The 18,141-nt window shown below is 34.4% G+C and overlaps 1 protein-coding gene across 2 annotated transcripts in view; it reads left to right on the forward strand.

Moving 5' to 3' along the window:
• Positions 1–13,072: 13,072 nt before the first annotated feature.
• Positions 13,073–18,141, forward strand: part of MGAT4C (MGAT4 family member C) — a 775,861-nt gene continuing 770,792 nt past the window's right edge. Inside the window, exon 1 of one of the 2 annotated variants that reach the window (XM_081084486.1) lies at positions 13,073–13,284. The gene's annotated coding sequence lies outside the window, so the exon portion shown is untranslated. The remainder of the gene's footprint in view (positions 13,285–18,141) is intronic. The other variant, XM_081084487.1, reaches the window with a different exon arrangement.

The following is an 18,141-nucleotide window of genomic DNA, read 5'->3' on the forward strand; positions in this document are numbered from 1 at the left end:
ATATTAGGCTCTGCAATCCACTAAAGCCCCAGGAAGCCACCAGTAGATCCACAGTACAAAATTGTTGTGTGGAATACCATCTGAATGTAAGCATCTCATTCCACTTGCTTTAAATATTACAGGGTTTTGTTTTTTTTAAATTATGGTAAATTTTGGTATATTAACTGATAAATGGTGATGTGAGACAGGAATTTTAATGAAAATATTTTATTTCTTGAGACCCTTTTGCCATTATTCTTGTTGGTGATTATGGTAGAAAATAGCATTAATATCTTAGAGTATTTTAACAAATAGTATGCCCTATGTATAATACACTCTGCTATTGCTGGTTGTTGCTGACTGATACTGACTATACTTTTGAGTAGACTTTAATTTGAAGTGAAGTGTGGAAAATCTGCATGCCTGATAATTTCATCTTCATTCCTTTAAAATGACCAGCTTTTTGCATCTTATTTCTTTAGCAGTATGTATAGTACATATGCTGATTACATAGGATAGAGAACTAGAATGCACTAGAGAACCAAAAGCATTTTTAAAATTTCCATGTCCCTTATGTGTTTTGCATGGCCATTTTATTTTTTTTCTTTATTGATTAAGGTATTACATATGTATCTTTATCCTCCTATTGCTACCCCTCCAATCCCTCCCCCCACTCATCCCTCACCCCTCTAGTGTCTGTGTCCATTGGTTAGGTTTATATGCATGGTGCATACAATTCCGTTGGTTGATCTCTCTCCCTAACCCCCACCCTCCCCTACCTTCCCTCTGAGGCTTGACGGTCTGATTGATGCTTCTCTGTCTCTGGATCTGTTTTTGTTCATTAGTTTATGTTGTTCAATATATCCAACAAATGAGTGAGATCATATGATATTTATCTTTCTCTGACTGACTTATATCGCTTAGCATAATGCTCTCCAGGTCTATCTATGCTGTTGAAAATGGCAGGAGTTCCTTCCTTTTTACAGCAACATAATATTCCATTGTGTAGATGTACCACAGTTTTTTAATCCATTCATCTGCTGATGGGCACTGAGGCTATTTCCAAATCTTAGCTATGGTAAATGGTGCTGCTATGAACATAGGGGTGCATATATCCTTTCTGATTGGTGTTTCTAGTTTCTTAGGTTGTATTCCTAGAAGTGGGATCACTGGGTCAAATGGGAGTTCCATTTTCAGTTTTTTGAGGAAACTCCATACTGTCTTCCATAGTGACTGCACCAGTTTGCATTCCCACCAGCAGTGCATGAGGGTTCCTTTTTCTCCACATCCTCTCCAGCACTTGTCCTTTGTTGCTTTGTTGATGATAGCCATTCTGACAGGTGTGAGATGCCTCATTGTCATTTTGATTTGCATCTCTCTGATGGTTAGTGACTTTGAACAAATTTTCATATGTCTCTTAGCCTTCTGTATGTCCTCTTTTGAAAAGTATTTATCCAATCCATTTTTTGATTGGATTGTTTATCTTCTTTTTGTTAAGTTGTATGAGTTCCCTGTAAATCTTGGCCTGGTACTGGCACAAGAACAGACATATAGACAAATGGAACAGGATAGAAAACCCAAAAATCAACCCAAACCACTGTGCTCAACTAATATTTGACAAAGGAGGCAAGAGCATACAATGAAGTCAAGACAGTCTCTTCAGTAAATGGTGTTGGGAAAATTGAACAGATACATGCAAAAAAATTAAACTAGACAACCAACTTATACCATACACAAAAATAATCTCAAAATAAATGAAGGACTTAAATGTAAGAGGGGAAAGGAAAACCATAAAAATCTTAGAGGAACTCACAGGCAGCAAAATCTCAGACATATGCCAAGCAATATTTTCACCGATACAGCTCCTAGGGCAATGGAAACTAAAGAGAAAATAAACTAATGGGATTGTGTCAAAATAAAAAGCTGCTGCACAGCAAAAGAAACCATGAACAAAACAACAAGAAAGCCCACTGCATGGAGAAACTATTTGCCAATATTATCTCTGATAAGGGTTTAATCTCCAACAGCTACAGGGACCTCATACAACTTGCATGGTCATTTTAAAGAAATTGAATTTGACGTTCCTTGGTATACAATGTATCTTCACTCATCTGGTGCTGAAGAATAGGCTTAACCTTGCTCTTCTAAGTAGGATATAGCCAGCTATTATTATGAAGTAATTTTATTTTCTTATAAACTTTGCTGCTCCAGAATAGATTTAGTGACTACCAAATCCATGCTTTGAATTCTTAATTTTACTTTGTTTATAACTCTCTTATGTCATATCATGTTTTGCTATGTGTATAATTTTTTCTCTCATTTGATTGATTTTAGCTTTCCTACTGAATTGCTTCTAAGACTTACTAGGGATAGTTAGTATTTTTCTTTATTATTTTAGCTCCTGGAGTTCCTCAGACTCTGATTTAATATAATTATAAAAATTTTCGTGTAGCTGGTTGATATTATGTAAAGATATCAGTATATCTAGGCTTTTTCCCTACATGAAGGCATAGTATGGTATGTTTAAATCAGTACTAAACTAAAAATGTTGTTTCTAGATCTGCAATCACTGACTTTGGGGAAGACAAGAAATGAAGAAATAAAGAAAATTCAAGTACATGATCTCAAAATTCCTTTTATAAATTTAAATTTATAAAATTTATTAATTTATACATTTTCCATATGAAAAGCTATAAACCTACTTTTGCCCCATTTGGCATTTGCTGTAATTGTCAATTAAGAATTAAAAAGATTATTTACTTTAATAAATTTCACAACTCACTTAAATATTTACATTTAACATAAGCCTTATTGATATGTAAACTATTTAAACTACTTTATTTGTACTTAGAAATGTATTAAATTGTTCATATATCACATACTTGGTAGATAGCAATTCTGAAAGCTGGGAGCAACTCAGAAGAAATGGATTGGAAATTTGGGTTGAAAATTGTTGCCACAATTTTATACATACATATTTTAATTGAGGATGTATTTATTTTTTATGAGTTACTATAATAGCTTGTGTACCTGCAAGGGAGTATTATTTCAGCAATAAAGCATAAATTATCTCTTAGATTGTGTTTACCTAGCTCATAAACTTCTTACTTTAACTGCCTTTAAGTAATTTAAGAATAAAAAAATAAGACTTTCAAGTAAAATTTATTATTTATAATAAAATCAGCTATATTGACTCAAATATGTCACTTCTAATATGATTAGTAATATTTGTTTCTTAAGCCACTAATAAATACAACTTTATTTTTATGGAAATCAGTAATAAAACTTAAAGCTGTAGCTCTTAAGTTTAGGATATTATATAAGGAATAAGTAGGAAACATTTATTTCAGAAGAGGAAAATATAGTTTGCTGATTCTTATGAACTTTTTTCTTCAAAGTAAAGGTGTTTAAAGAAACTTTACAGTATTTAATGTGTTTATACTTCAATTTCTTGAATACATCAGATATTTGTATTTAAAAAAAAGTAACTATTTTTTTACTTGGTAAAATTACTTTTAATTTATAAATAAACAAAAAATGTACTTTTAGGAAATACCTGTATAAAATTTATTTCAAAAATATTTTTACTTGTAGTATTGATATGAATACCAAGACAACTTAGACTTGCTTTTTAATATATTGTTACATATTTTTGCAATGATTTTTGAAACATCTTCTAACAAAATCATCTTATAAATACATTCATTCTGTTTTCCCACCCTTTATTTCAGTTTCTCTTTACATGTTTTGTCTTGATTTATTTCTGCTGTAGACCAGCTCCTTCCACAGTGTTGGGGTGAGGTGGTGGGAGAGAGGATCTTAGTGCAGGACTTCCTGATCTTATTTCTCTCACTCTCACCACCAGAGAAGGCATAAACTGTTCCCTTAGGTCTAGTATTTTTAAAATCCCAGGTAAAAACATGATCGGTTTATCTGGAATCAGGTCTTCACTCCTAAGCCAGTCAACAACAAGGACAAGACACCCAGAGTTGCACCATAAGGTACACATCTGTGAGGCTGAGAATGTTCAGAGGGGAATTGTTATCATGGGTTGACAATATTTGTCTTCCTGTTGAATTTCTCTTGTTGAAGATCATTTGTGTATGACCTATGCTGGGCTTCCTTCCTGTATAATCTTATATGTGTTCACAACCACCCACAAAGTAACTGCCATCACCCCAGTTCACAGCATAGAAAGCTGAGACCCAGAGAGGTTAAATTACTTCCTTCTGTCTTAATGCTAGTGCTAGTCTAGACTCAAAGCCCGAGAGAATATGCACTGGGTCTGCATTTTGCTCTCCAGTAGTTTTAAGTATATCATATTGTTGTTCAACCAATCTCTAGAACTCATTTTGCAAAATCAAAATCAAAATGCTCTCTCTTTCTGTTATTGCATGTATAAATGTATCTCTCTATATATGATTTTATATAGGGAATATATATATATATATATATATATATATATATATATATATATATATGAGAGAGAGAGAGAGAGAGAGAGAGAGAGAGAGAGAGAGAAAGAGAGAGAGAGAGAGGATGAAGAGAGATAAATCCTTAAGGTATTAACATTGGTTAACTTTTCCATTTTATTCTTTTTAAGATTTTTCTTTAATGAATGTGGAAACACTTTTATTAAAAGAAGCAATAAAACTTATGCTTGTATTTAGACATCTACATCCATAACCCAACAAACTGAATGTTTTTATTTTATTATTTTATGATGAAATGGTAAGAAATAATAACAGTATGTATCCTATAACAAAAACAAAACACATATTTTTTTCGTTTAATATAATTTATTATATCATACAAAAATACAACATGTATGTTCAATTCTTTGCTTTTAAGAACTTGCCTTACAGCTCTAGCTTCGGAAGCACATATACTAAAATTGGAATGATATAGAGAAGATTAGCATGGACCCTGCATAAGGATGACATCCAAATCCATGAAGTGTTCCATATTTTTTGAGCTGCCAGATGAACCTAGAATACCATCCTGCCACAGGTATCAGGGCTGCATGGCAAATTGTATGCCAGCGATCTCTGGGTCCTCACTGGGAATCATACACCAGAGGAACTATGCACATGCTCTCACTACCCCAAGCATCTGAAGCAGACAACTGAGGGACCAGATCCATGGGAGAAGGGGATACAACTCAGAGCAGAGACAATAAAGATGTGAGACTCAAGGCAGACCTAGCGTCTGGGCTAACGGTTTCTGGCCCATTGCCCTGATAGGGTCTTCAACCTCTCAAACCCCAAGCAGAGTGCTCAGAAAGAGACAGCAAACATGGGGAGACAAAGAAACAACCCCCAAGGAAAGAAAAGAAGGAATTGCCAGAAAAGGAACTAAATGAAATGAATAGATGCAATTTGTCAGAAAAAGAATTTAGAGTAAGGGTCATACAGTTCATAAATTGGATGGATGAAAAATCAACAACTTATGTAAGAATCAAGATGAAATAAAAAATGATATAGCTACAATAAAAAACAAAATGGAAGATTTCAGCAGTAGACTAAACAGCGGTGTCCAACCAGTGGTCCACAGACCACTGGTGGTCCTTGAGGTCCGAAAGGTTGGCAACTGCTGATTTAAGGAAACCTTTGGAGCAGTGGATCAACTGGTGGTCTGCGGACCACTGGTGGTCTGTGAGGTCCAAAAGGTTGGCAACTGCTGGACTAGAAGAAGTGGAGGACCAAATTAGTGAATTTGAAGATGGGCAGAAATACACACCCAATCTGAACAGCAATTGAAGAAAAAACTAGAAAGAAGGAGGAGCATCTAAGAGAGCTTTGGGACAACATGAAACGAAGTAACATGCATATAATAGGGGTGCCAGAAGGACAAGAAGAGGAACAAGGATTAGAAAACCTATTTGAAGAAATACTGACAGAAAATGTCCCTGATTTGGGGAAGAAAAAAGTCACATAAGCACAGAAAGTCCCAAACAAGGTGAACCAAAACAGATCCACACAAAGACACATCATAATTACAATGGCAAATGTTAATGACAAAGAGAGAATCTTAAAGGCTGCAAGAGAGAGAAAGAGAGTTGTCAACAAGGGATCTCCCATTAGATTATCAAATGATTTCTCAACAGAAACACATCAGGTCAGAAGGGAATGAAATGAAGTATAAAAGTGATTCATAGCAACTATACCGTTTTATATTCCTATTAAATGTATACAAGAGTTTGAATATCTCAAAAGTGATTCATAGCAACTACACCATTTTATATTCCTATTAAATGTATAAAAGAGTTTGAATATCCCTGCATCTTTACCAACACTTAATATTTTCCTTTTTCGGTGGTAATAAATCTAATAAGTGTGAGAGCTATCTCATTGTGGTTTTGATTTGCATTTCTCTAATAATTAGGGATGGAGAGCATATTCTTTAGAGAAAAGTCTTTTCAAATCATTTGTCTACTTTTTAATTAGATTGTTTGCTTTTTGGTTGTTGAGTTGTAAGAGTTCTTAGCTACTTATGAGATACTAAAGGCCTGATGCATGAAATTCATGCAAGGGGCTCGGCCCTCGCAGCCCTGGCTTCATCTGGAACATTGTCTGGAAGGACGTCCAGAAGGTCATTGGCTGTCTGATCTAATTAGCATATTCTGCTTTTATTATTATAGATCCTAGAGGCTTGGTGCATGAAATTTGTCAACAGGTAGGGTCCCTAGTGCTGGCAGGCTATCAGGGCTGATTACAGCCTTCTGGCTGCCAACTGGGGCCTTCCTTCATTCCATTCCACCCCCTGGTGGTCAGTGCATGTCATAGTGAGTGATTGAACTCCCGGTCTCCCGGTCAAACTCCCGAGGGTAAACTTTTGCCTTTTATATATATATATATAGATAATTTGCAATTTTTTTAACCATTTTGTAAGTTGACCTTTTATTCTACTCATTGTGTCATTTGATGCACAGAGTTTTTAAATTTTGTTGTAGTCTAATTTATGTATATTTTATTTTATTGCAGATGCTTTTGGTATCATATCCAGGAAATTATTGCCTAATCCAATGTCATAAAGCCTTCCTTTATGTTTCCTTCTAAAAGTTTTACCATTGTAGCTCTTAAATTCAGGTCTTTGATCCATTTTGACTTAATTTTTATATGTGGTATAAGTATTCAGCTTCATCCTTTGCCTATGAGCATCTACTTCTGCCAACACTATTGGTTGAAAATACTGTTCTTTTTCTACTGAATGATCTTGTTGCCCTTAACAAAAGTCATTTGACTATATGTGTAAAGGTTTATTTCTGTGATCTCTGTTACTTTATTATTCTACATATCTGTCTTTGTGCCAATAGCACACTGTTTGATGACTGTTGCTCTGTATTTAGTTTTGAAATCAGAAAGCATGAGACCTCAAATTTTGATTTTTGTATTGAAGGTTGTTTTGCCTATTTTAGGTCTTTTGAGTTTCAATATGAGTTTTAGGATAGGTTGTTCTGCAAAAAAAACACAACACCTTTTTTGATAGGGATTGTATTGGATCAGTAGATTGTTTTAGGTAGGTTGACATTTATCAATATTAAGTATTTCAATCCATGTACATGAGATGTCTTTCTATTGATTTGTGTTAATTTTTTCAGTAATATGTGTAGTTTCAGTGAAAAAGTCTTTCATCCCATTGGTTAAGTTTATTTAAGATAACTATATATTATATATTAAATGTAACTTTATATTTCTCATTACACAGTGCTGTCACCTTAGAAAGATGTGGTATATAAATTGATTTTTATTGAACCTCTAATAATTACTTTCAATGTACTACACTTATGCCTCTCTTGTTTATAAGCAGGATGCTATGTCTATATTTCATTATTTCTTAATTTTATTATGTTGCAACCATCTCTTATGTTGCAAGTGATATAGAATGGTAATTTTGTCCACCAGCTCTAGCAGAGCCAAATAATAAATGCGGAGAATTGCAGTGGAATAATATTGACTATTTTATTTTATTTATTTTATTTTATTTTATTTTATTTTATTGTTTAAAGTACTACAAAAAGTAGTACATATGTCTCCTTTTTTTTCCATATTGACCCTTCCTTGGCCTCCCCCACCCCCCGGAACATGCCTTCCCCCTTCTCGCCCAATGTCTTGCATCCATTGGTTATGCTTACATACATGCATACAATTCTTCGGTTGATCTCTTACCTCCCCCCCTCTATAACCCTCCCCAGCCTTCCCGCTGCAGTTTGACAGTCTGTTCAATGCTTCTCTGCCTCTGTATCTATTTTTGTTCATCAGTTTACAATGTTCTTTATTATCCATAAATGAGTGAGATCATGTGGTATTTTTCTTTCCCTGACTGATTTATTTCACTTAGCATAATGCACTCCAGTTCCATCCATGTTGTTGCAAATGGTAAGAATTCCTCCTTTTTTATTAGCTGTGTAGTATTCCATTATGTAGATGTATCATAGTTTTCTAATCTAAATAGCTAAGATTTGGAAACAGCCTAAATGCCCATCAGCAGATGAGTGAAATATTGACTCTTTTATTACGAGTGGCACCGTACAAGAGAAGAGGAAGCTAAGGGTCCAAAGCTCAGATTCCTCGATAGACTAGTGTAGGTTACAGATTACACAGGGTAAAATCACAAGGCATTGTGGGTCAGGGGTTCCGGGTCTTGCGGGGAGCTAATTGGGGGGAGGTGAGGTAAGGGTGATGAGTCTTTCCTTTAGGTCTTGAGGACAACTCTAAGATTGTTTCCAGCTTCCCTCTGTTTGGTTTCATGAGAAAGTAGCCAGGGAGCTTTCCACCTTACAGCTCAGGAACTGAAACATAATTTAGGTCAAGATGTTGTCATTAGCCTGCCAGAAGATGGGGCCGTGTGATCATTAGTCAGGTCTATGCTACTGTCTTTTCCTGCCTTGGGGATTGCTGATTATCGAGGGGGAAAGGCTAGGTTTATACATACACACAAACATAGAGAGAAATGATTTCTAGAACTTAATCAAAGTCATAAGAACCCTGAATTTCATAAGGTTAGTCACCCTAATAATAAGTTATTAAAATAAAAACAACTATAATTGTTGAGCTTGTTATAAAATATGCCATGGTTTTGAATTGGTAGAGCTATTATAAAATCAAACTAAAAGAAAATGAATTCTTAAAAATATATGGTGGCCAAAAAGTAAATATCCTTTCTGATTATTGCTATTAAAATACATTTTAAATGATAAGAGTAATTTTGCTATACATTAGCTTCTTTAATATTTTAATTAAAATTATAAATTGGAGATAGCATTTTACAATATAGTCTACAAAAACCAAAAAATATTAAAAGCCACTTTCTGTGTAGATCTATATTGGAACTATGCAATGCAAATCAAATACAATCCCTTCCTACATGTTTTCATCATGTTAATTGAATAGAATATGAAATGAGAAAAGTTAATAACAAAGTTTTAAGGTGTTTCTTTTTTCTTTTTAAGATAACAATGAACTAGGAAGAAGGAGGATAGTGCAAAGCTGGAGAACAAAAAGAAACAGGATAAATAAATAAAAACATAGAAAAATAAATGATAAAAAGAAAAAATAGGGATATAAACAGTAAAAGAGGAAAGTGGAAGGGTATAAATGAAACTATTAGAAAAAAAAAACAAACAGATTACAAGAGAACTAAGCCATACAATATCCATAATAAACTCAAAGACATTGATATACAGATATATGGAAAAATGAATAGCTAGAGTTAATTATTAAGGAACGGGGAGGGGAAAAAACATAACATGAGGACATGAGAGAAGAATGCAAAGGAAGAGAGGGAAGGGAGTATTCTAAAAGGTACTATATATCTTACTTGATAACTGACTTCATTGACATGGTCACCAAAACATCACATAAGAAATGAGGACAAAACTGGCTCTATGTGAGGGATTCAGGATGGTTTCAAAGAGAAAACAGTATTTAAAAGGAATATTCCATGATATAAAGGAATTCTCTAGTCACATAGTTCTGGTGAAAAACCATAGGTAGAAGGGCAGTGTGTGCAGAGGTTTTAGAGGCCAAATCCAATAATGTGATTGATTCCCCTTGTTTTCTTGACAACACAGTCTGGTCAGGGTGGTGTCCGTTGGGAAGGCTATGCAGTCACATCATGCAGTTGGAGGAGGTCAGAGAGGACATAGCAGTTGAACTGAGCTCTGGACCCAGGCAGCCAGAGGCTCTTCACACCCTCCGTGGTCCTTGGAATGTACGTTCTGCCCACCGTTCCCTCAGCCAGTCATTTTCAAGGACACACCAGTGAGAATAATGTGTTGGGACAGTGTACATGACTGCACCCCATAAATGCTTCTATCTAAACTTTTAAGTTTCTGGCAGGTGGGTGCGCTAGAGCCAAACCTAGTGTGTAAGTTCCCTTGCTTATTAACACCGCCAGCTACAAAATGGAGTGGCCTGCCCCTTTCTTTAGTTTCTCTTTGCTCTCTGTGTATAGGGGGTAATTTCAGATTTCACCCAGAAGCTCCTGGGTTTTAAAAAACCAACAATTACAGGTCATTTTAAAGATTTCAGACATTATTCTCCAGGTAATGGTGAATAAATAATTTTTTTTCTAAGCAGGAGGGTGATAGCATTCTGCACACTTTAGAAAGAAGACTGGCAGCTGTGTAATAGGTATTGATGGGGTAAATTACTTGAAACAGGGAGCTTAAATAAAAGATTCTTTCCATGATACTGACAAGAGATGATGAGGCTAGAAATAAGGCCATGAAAACTAGAAATAACAAAACATTTAAATAAGGTAGATAAGTTGGCTATTACAAGTAAAGGGACAATGCCTAAATCGTATGGTTACAAAGTGTCTGCTTAGCTAACATGGTATGTGGTGATAGGTTTTACCTGACCAGCATGACATGAAGAATGATCTTACTGAGATGCAAATTGGATCATTTCTCATCCTCAATGATTCTCCATTTAAAGGTAAAGTCCAAATTCCCTTACATAGCACAAGAAACTAATTATTTCTTTACAATCATCTCTTTGCATGCCCCCCATACCTCATTCTCTACTCCAGCCACACTCGACTACTTTTCCTTATCTAAATGTAATATGCATATTTCCCGTGGGGCTTTTCCCCACTGCCTGGGAATATTCATTATCCATTTAACCAAGGCGTACTTGGCTTTTTCTTATAATGTTACATCCTACAAGAAGCAGTTCCTAAATACTCCAAGAATAGTTTAGGTATCACTCATATGTAATTGCATATGCCCCTGAATTTATCATTGCAGTCTAGTGTTAGTAAAATTGGCAGTTTCTAAAACATCTGGGATTTTTAAAGAAAGTATGTATCTTGTTCACTACTGAAAGTACCTGTTAAATTAACTGGGATGCCCTGTGCAGGTTTGTGCAATGCAGTTGGATATTCAATCAATTGCCAGTTATTAGATATGTTAACTTTTATCCCTTTACATTTGCTTTATGTATCTTCAGCGCTGAACATCGTGGTTATTTTACATATGGCAATTGAGAATGATAAATAGCCTCTTCCAGCCCCCTTTTTCTTTCTTTCTCTTTCTCTCCAGGTCTTTGAAAATTGCTTAGGTAAACTACAGTTCCCAACTGGGATGCTGAAGTTACTGCTCTCCAATTCCATTGTGGTTCTTCCCCAGCAATAGCTACCGTGCCACTTCCCAAAGAGGAGATGGGCTGGAGGCATTTGCTGTGAGGTTTCATTTTTGTCTCTCCTTTTTCTTCTCCCTTCACCTCTCCCAGTAAAGTGATCAGCTATAGCTACAGGGTAGGTGGAGGAAAAACAGAAAATTTGATTTACTTTTTCTGATGGTTCCCAGGTGATTCTGTTGTCTTTGCTTCCCCCACAATGTGTGCAGCCCATTTTTGTCATGGTAACAACAGTTTGCACATCAAATAATCAGACATAGAGCAGAATGTCACGTGGAAAGCTACGCAAGGAAAAGCTTATTTTATTTTTGAGCCAGCATTATATATATATATATATATTCCTGAGTTATGATCCTTTTAAGTATCCTTCCTGATAATGTAAAAATTGTTTCATGTAGAAAATTCAAGTGTGGTAGGGCTGAGGGGGCAGGTGTGAGGTGGAGGAGGTTAATAGGGGGGAGGGAAAGGGGACACCTATAATATTTTCAACAATAAAGATAAATTTAAAAAAAAATAAATGGAAGTGAACATTTTGATAACCCTTCTATGTTTTGTGTTGCCAATAACCAAGTAGAGTGCATTCTAAAGTAATTTTATAATTTAGGGATAAGAACTCTTACATCACAATGTATCATTCAATTGAAATAAACAGAATTCAAAAAATGGCATATTGTCATTTGGAAAGGGAATAATTTATGAAGCTTGATTTTATTTGGAACATCTTATTTTCTTAAGAGGATATTCAGAATCAATATTTACTTCTTTGGTCATATATTAGGATTCCACACTCCCCTTGTTTATTTTTATATATAACTTCCGCATTCTAACTGACCTTTAAAAATGGTGCACCTCTGTTTGGAACTTCATTACAATAAGTGATTGTCAATAAAATATTGTACATTGAGGTACTTAATAAAAAAAAAAAAACACACACCACTTTCTAAATATTGCAAAATGCAATAAAATGGCTTTAATACCTAAAGTGGAAATTTTCTATATGTAAACGATTGTTAAAACTGCAGGAAGGGTTATGATTTAATATGTTAGCTGAAAACTTGAAATGTTTCTCACAAATAAAAGTGTATATATATATGTATATATATATATATATATATATATATATATATATATATAATCATGATAGTATGATTTCTAGACTGTGGTTTGAAAGAAACCAATAGGGAAAATAAATTTCATGCCAGTAGCCACTTTAAAAACTAGATTTAGCAGCAGTCACATTAGCTTAGATAATGGGTGAATTTTTCTTCATTGAAAATGCTCTCTGTCGCTTAGGAAGAACTTACTGAGGCAGCCTGCCATCTAGCTTTTTCACAGAAAAACAGGCTTACAGACTGCAGATGAGAGAGTCTGGAGCAGAGACAATTTTAACTTAGCCATTCCTAATTTATCTCAAGCATTTTCAATTCATCTTCACTGCTCTGTGCACACAGGAACACCAGATTGCCATCCCTGGGGAACAGACTGCAACCGGGGATCTAGAGAGCTGTCACATTCCAAGAAATATTTAAATTGTGCTGATTTTCTTCTGGTGAACTGAGCCCAGGGAATGAAACTCTTCAAGTCATAGCTTTGCGGGCAATAGATCAGAGGATATTGCCAGTTTCCTAATGGATGACTGTTATCGGGCAGGTTTTCTCTGAAGGTACGTAGTTATTTTCTCAATTCATTACCCTCTCCTATTTATCAGGTAATGATCTAATGAGCTGGGGGTCCAAACCAGTGAAAAAGAGGAAAATGTTAAGTAGCCGGTATTGCCTGAAGAATGACATTTTATTGCTGCATGTTTATAGGTGAATAATTTGATCCCTCTACTAAAGATGAGTAGGGTAGAGTTTGAATTGCCTTGTCAGCAAAATCAGGCAAAACCAAAACAAAACCGTGCTGCAGGCTGCATTATCATAAGTTCGTATTAATTCTCTTGGGGATTTTCTTTTGTAGCTGCAATGTACAGTGAAGAGAAATGCTTACTTTTGAAACTCGCTTTATCCTTTATCTTTTAAAAATATTTTTAATAATCATGATATTTTCTCCAGATATTTTTAAATACAAACTGTCTCAAAGGCTGTTATTAATTGTAGTGTCACTGATGTTCATGATATATATATGTATGAATGATAAATGGATTTACTTTAATGAAACTCCAGTAAGAGTCTTGTTGAGAATTTTATGTCACTATACTTTATTAGCTTTACAGGTTTTTAGTTTTGAGTGCAGACCAATATTATTCACATTCATCTAAAGATTTAGTTAAATACACATTATAATAACTTATTATTCTACTTTGTTCTGTGAAGCAAGTACCTCAGAATATCTACAGTAGTAAAAAAAAAAAAACTGTTTAGCAAAGTGAAATGTGGCAAACTTCTGAATATTATCTAAACTAATAAAAAAATGGATAAAGTCTTAACCTAAAGTAAAAGTTAACTTATTGTACCTACGATGTATTACAACAAGGGATGGCTTCTGTGTCTGTTTTCTACAAGTTAAAGGTGTGTCTGTAGAGGGGTGATCTGTGTCAGAGTGAGTGAGAGTGTAGCACAGAAAACAAACATATTGTAATCACAATGAGTGTATGGAAATTAAAGAAATATTTTTTAAATATATTAGAGCGTTTGAGGCTGTTAAGTGTGTTATTGTTGTATAAATAGGTTCAGTGAAACCAACCATGGTGCTGATATTTTTTCCATGTTCTTTCAAAATAAGATAATACCAATAGATAAATAAATATAGGAACTTTATATTTGGACATGGGTACTATATAACAGCAGCTTAGTAATATATATTTTAATGTGAATTTTGAATTTTGGAGAAATAGATAAAATATGTAAATCAGGAGGGACAGTTTCAGTTGCCAAATTGCAATAAAAATTTTTATTACTCTGAACCCCTATTAAACCTTTCGCCCACAATCATTTAATGTCTTGTGCCTCCCTATTGGGTTAATTCACTTATCCAGGTTTCTAAGTCTGCTCAGCTTCCAGGTCTAGTACTAAAACTTGTTTTATTTCTTCTTGTGGTGAGTTCATTGCAAAATATATTACCATAATTTCATTTTATTAGTTGCTGTTAAATATTTAATATTTATTGAGTGCTCATGATATGTTTGGTGCTTCAAAGCAATATGCAGGAAGAAAACATGTAATAGTATTTTTATTAAATTAGCCAGTTTATTAATATTTCAGGACTTCTAATTGGTGCCCACAGAGGGAGGCAATTAAGGCGGACTCTTTAGTGGCTGTTTATGTGCACGTAAGGCATGAAATGTCCTATTTTAGCCAATGATTTGCATTTAAGTTTACTGAGCTTCCCAGACTGATCATCCAGTGGGTTTCAAATTGTTCCTTAACTCTGTTCTATATGTCAAAGTGTAATTGTAGACAGAACATTGGATTAGGGAAAGACAAACCAGGTTTAAATCTGTTAAGAAAGTTTGTGTAAGTTAATTGATCTATATATCTCTATCTCGTCAGATGTATAATGGCGATAATGGTACATGCTTTTTAAACTCTTGTGAGTAGTAGAGATAATGCACATAAAGTAAAAAACCCATAGTTTGTGCACAAAATGTGATCATTATACAGTACCTATTTTCATGCATTTTATCATAGTTTCATATACAGAATGTTTCTATTAAAACTACCTTGACTCCTACATTTCTTCAATGATGATGATGTGTGTGAACATGTGCATTATCATATCCTTATTTACTTGTTAACAGTTTTAGTAATATGAATAATGTGCTGAACATGTATTTATTGTTTGGCACTAAGATAATCTGTAGAAATACTAAATCATTACCTATGCATTAATAAAATTGGAAACTTAGATTAGTTTGAGAAATTAGTAAGCATATTCTCCATGGCTTTCAAATAGCTAAGTTATCCACCAGAACTTACCAAGAAAAGCAGATAGAACAATATCTCACTTTCTCACTTTTCCCTCTCTCAAAAGATATGGAAATAGAATATGAGACAGTAAATCCTCTTGCTCATTATACTGTGCCCTTTGCCCCTTTCATTTGCATTTTATTTTGCTACAGTGGCTTGTCTAGTGAGATGTCCTCCAATTTCAACTGCACAGAATAATTCAAGCATATAAATCCACCCCTAAAGGAAAAGAGAAAAGATATGTAAACATTTATTAAAATAAAAGACAGCTTCTGCCTTATAAAAAATTCTAAACATTTTGTAATAAAAGTGAAACTGTCAAATGTGGATGTTAAATCCAGCCAGATGTTGACCTTAACTGTGAGTTTGAATCTTTAGGGAAATGGTATGCAAATCCAAGCTAGAAGCTGCTGTCTTTAGGTTGCATGACTGCTGAGAAATTCTAAGTCTGAATTTCTCAGCTATATCTCATATTGAGTTAAGCACATACCGAAAAAAATACATTAATATTCTGAGTTATGTGGGGAGGTAAACCATAACAATTCTGACTCACCAATAAGAAAGATTAAGGCATCTGACTTCATTTCTAGAATATCCTGAAGTTCTTGTTCTATTGCTTTTCCATTTCCAGCTTTGGATTTTGACCCATTTCTTAATGGGGATTAGAATTTATGTTCTAATTCTAACTCAATTTTCTATCATGACATTGCCATCTCCTGACCCAGCCCTGATATTGGATTTTCTGTTATTCTGTTTGGTTATCAGATCTCCTTTGGGGAGCCCCAGATTTGTGCTTACCTACATTTTTCTTTTGCCCATGACTTCTTCCAGATTCATTTATTAATCCCTACTCCTTTTGACCAAACCTTAAAAAGCTTGGCCACCAATCCCTTGAGGTGTTTTTCCCTCAGTAAATTCTTGACAGGAAAGGAGATATCTCTAACCTTAGTGCTTCTCTCCTGCATGTCTCAATTTGTGTATGCTAACAAACAAATAGTAAAGGAGACACACAAAAAATGCTGGTTCACTTATCAGATATAACCTCCTCAGGCATCTGGAAAAGAGGTTGTAACTTCTCCTGTGAAAGTCTCTGTCACATATTGTTCCTCCTCCTTCTTCTCTCCTTCTCCTTATACACCTTTTAAAAATGTAAAACAAAAGCAAGCAAACATACAAAAATAAAAACAAAAAAACACAACAACAAGAAAACAAATGTTCTTTGGCGTTTTATTTAACCATGAGTATAATTTAACAATTCTTTTACTAGAACATAAAAGATCTTCCAAGCCTTCCACCAAAGTTTAAGCAAAAGATAGGCCTAGCCCTAGCCGGCTTTTCTCAGCAGATAGAGCGTCAGACTGCACACTGAAGAGTCCTGGCTTTGATTCTGCTCAAGGACATATGCCCGAGTTGCTGACTCCAGTGTGGGGGTGTGCAGGAGACAGCCAATCAATGTTTCTCTCTCATCACTGATGTTACTATCCCTCTCTCCCTTTCTCTTCCTCTTCAAAATCAATAAAAGTATATTAAAAAAAATATAGTCCTAAACTTCCATCTTCTTGCATAAGAGAGTCTACATTGCAAATGACACTACTAGTTTTTAGCTTAAAACTATAGTTTTAGTCTTTTCTTCTGAGAAAAATCCTTCCAAATAGCTCTATCTGATGTGGTCATCCAATATTTTATCTTTACCTTTAATGGGCACTTTAAAGTCCTAATGTTAGTATGGCATCTGAAATAATATATAGTAATAATAGCAGATTGCATTTATTGAGTACAGTGGGTGGGCTGAAGACTATACTAAACACTTAAAATTTATTTTCTTATGTTAATCCTGTCAACAATCTCATAAGGTAGCAGCTATTATAATTATTTTACTGATAAGGAAATCTAGGTATAGAGAGGAAGCAACAGCCCATGCTTATTTAGCATAAGTAGTTTAGGTGATCAGCCAAAGTTGGATATGGAATCTTTGGCTCAGAGTCTGGCATTTAACCATTATGCATTTGCTCTCAGATCATAGTGGAACTTTATGTTCACTGTATGAACAGCTGGGAAAATGGTAAAAAATACATATTAATAGCAAATCAGGTGGAAGAGAGGAGAAATGACATAATGCTTATTTTAATCCCACATTTTTATGGGAATGTATGATAATTTTCTAGTTAATTATGTAATTTCTGCTTATCTTTTCTTATAGAGGATGTGATTTAACTTTTTAAAACTTTTTTATTCCTTCAAAATATCATATAATACATGAGTTTGGATACAGAAGTTAGCTTATCCTAGGAAACCTAAAGAAAAAAATGGTATAATTTTGAAAGTCACAGGAATCTCAAATTTAATTTTGCATGTAAATAAGTTAAGGCTTAATTTAATAATTCATATTAGAGAGGGGAAATAATGAATAACCAAACTGGCAACTGAGTACAAATACGCTATCATTTCTAGTTGTTTTAAACGTATCAACAAGATTTGAACGTGTTTGTAGAAGGACCTGTTTCAATGAAAACTTTGCCAGGTGGCAATTCTGCTTTAATTCTAAGAAGCATATGTTGTGTGTTGTGTGAATTCCTGGGTTGTCCTTTTTAATTTTATCAATACATCTGATA

This window comes from Myotis nattereri (assembly GCF_964212035.1).
Source record: "Myotis nattereri genome assembly, chromosome: 2".
Lineage (NCBI taxonomy): Eukaryota > Metazoa > Chordata > Mammalia > Chiroptera > Vespertilionidae > Myotis > Myotis nattereri.